The sequence below is a fragment of the Convolutriloba macropyga genome, unplaced genomic scaffold (assembly GCF_964194025.1).
Source record: "Convolutriloba macropyga unplaced genomic scaffold, txConMacr16.3 SCAFFOLD_5946, whole genome shotgun sequence".
Taxonomy (NCBI): domain Eukaryota; kingdom Metazoa; phylum Xenacoelomorpha; order Acoela; family Convolutidae; genus Convolutriloba; species Convolutriloba macropyga.
The window spans coordinates 7,501-10,102 of record NW_027453364.1 but is presented as its reverse complement, the minus strand read 5'-3'; positions in this window follow the sequence as shown (position 1 = coordinate 10,102).

Here is a 2,602-nt window from a genome sequence, read left to right as displayed (position 1 = left end):
TAACTCAAGCTAACTCAAGCTAACCCGAGCTAACTCAAGCTAACTCAAGGTAGCTAAAGCTAGTTCAAGCTAGCTCAAGCTAGCTAAAGCTAAGACAAGCTAACTCAAGCTAACTCAAGCTAACTCAAGCTAGTTCAAGCTAACTCAAGCTAGCTAAAGCTAACTCAAGCTAACTCAAGCTAACTCAAGCTAGCTCAAGCTAACTCAAGCTAGTTCAAGCTAACTCAAGCTAGCTAAAGCTAACTCAAGCTAACTCAAGCTAACTCAAGCTAACTCAAGCTAGCTAAAGCTAACTCAAGCTAACTCAAGCTAACCCGAGCTAACTCAAGCTAGCTCAAGCTAACCCAAGCTAGCTAAAGCTAACTCAAGCTAACTCAAGCTAATTCAAGCTAACTCAAGCTAACTCAAGCTAACTCAAGCTAACTCAAGCTAGCTAAAGCTAACTCAAGCTAACTCAAGCTAACTCAAGCTAACCCGAGCTAACTCAAGCTAACTCAAGGTAGCTAAAGCTAGTTCAAGCTAACTCAAGCTAGCTAAAGCTAAGACAAGCTAACTCAAGCTAACTCAAGCTAACTCAAGCTAACTCAAGCTAACTCAAGCTAACTCAAGCTAGTTCAAGCTAACTCAAGCTAACTCAAGCTAACTCAAGCTAGCTAAAGCTAACTCAAGCTAACTCAAGCTAACTCAAGCTAACCCGAGCTAACTCAAGCTAACTCAAGGTAGCTAAAGCTAGTTCAAGCTAACTCAAGCTAGCTAAAGCTAAGACAAGCTAACTCAAGCTAACTCAAGCTAACTCAAGCTAACTCAAGCTAACTAAAGCTAGTTCAAGCTAACTCAAGCTAGCTAAAGCTAACTCAAGCTAACTCAAGCTAACTCAAGCTAGCTCAAGCTAACTCAAGCTAGTTCAAGCTAACTCAAGCTAGCTAAAGCTAACTCAAGCTAACTCAAGCTAACTCAAGCTAACTCAAGCTAGCTAAAGCTAACTCAAGCTAACTCAAGCTAACCCGAGCTAACTCAAGCTAGCTCAAGCTAACCCAAGCTAGCTAAAGCTAACTCAAGCTAACTCAAGCTAATTCAAGCTAACTCAAGCTAACTCAAGCTAACTCAAGCTAACTCAAGCTAGCTAAAGCTAACTCAAGCTAACTCAAGCTAACTCAAGCTAACCCGAGCTAACTCAAGCTAACTCAAGGTAGCTAAAGCTAGTTCAAGCTAACTCAAGCTAGCTAAAGCTAAGACAAGCTAACTCAAGCTAACTCAAGCTAACTCAAGCTAACTCAAGCTAACTCAAGCTAGTTCAAGCTAACTTAATGAAGTTAACCCAAGCTAACTTGGGTTAATGAAGTCAAACTCAAGCTAACCCGAGCTAACTCAAGCTAACTCAAGCTAATTCAAGCTAACTCAAGCTAACTCAAGCTAATTCAAGCTAACTCAAGCTAATTCAAGCTAACTCAAGCTAGCTCAAGCTAACTCAAGCTAACCCAAGCTAACTTAAGCTAGCTTAAGCTAATTAAAGCTAATTAAAGCTAACTCAAGCTAACCCAAGCTAACTTAAGCTAGCTCTAGCTGGCTGCCACTGTTAGGCCATTTGGGAGCGCTTTTCTCGCACTCTGATTGGCTGCCACTGTTAGGCCATTTGGGAGCGCTTTTCTCGCACTCTGATTGGCTGCCACTGTTAGGCCATTTGGGAGCGCTTTTCTCGCACTCTGATTGGCTGCCACTGTTAGGCCATTTGGGAGCGCTTTTCTCGCACTCTGATTGGCTGCCACTGTTAGGCCATTTGGGAGCGCTTTTCTCGCACTCTGATTGGCTGCCACTGTTAGGCCATTTGGGAGCGCTTTTCTCGCACTCTGATTGGCTGCCACTGTTAGGCCATTTGGGAGCGCTTTTCTCGCACTCTGATTGGCTGCCACTGTTAGGCCATTTGGGAACGCTTTTCTCGCACTCTGATTGGCTGCCACTGTTAGGCCATTTGGGAGCGCTTTTCTCGCACTCTGATTGGCTGCCACTGTTAGGCCATTTGGGAGCGCTTTTCTCGCACTCTGATTGGCTGCCACTGTTAGGCCATTTGGGAGCGCTTTTCTCGCACTCTGATTGGCTGCCACTGTTAGGCCATTTGGGAGCGCTTTTCTCGCACTCTGATTGGCTGCCACTGTTAGGCCATTTGGGAGCGCTTTTCTCGCACTCTGATTGGCTGCCACTGTTAGGCCATTTGGGAGCGCTTTTCTCGCACTCTGATTGGCTGCCACTGTTAGGCCATTTGGGAGCGCTTTTCTCGCACTCTGATTGGCTGCCACTGTTAGGCCATTTGGGAGCGCTTTTCTCGCACTCTGATTGGCTGCCACTGTTAGGCCATTTGGGAGCGCTTTTCTCGCACTCTGATTGGCTGCCACTGTTAGGCCATTTGGGAGCGCTTTTCTCGCACTCTGATTGGCTGCCACTGTTAGGCCATTTGGGAGCGCTTTTCTCGCACTCTGATTGGCTGCCACTGTTAGGCCATTTGGGAGCGCTTTTCTCGCACTCTGATTGGCTGCCACTGTTAGGCCATTTGGGAGCGCTTTTCTCGCACTCTGATTGGCTGCCACTGTTAGGCCATTTGGGAGCG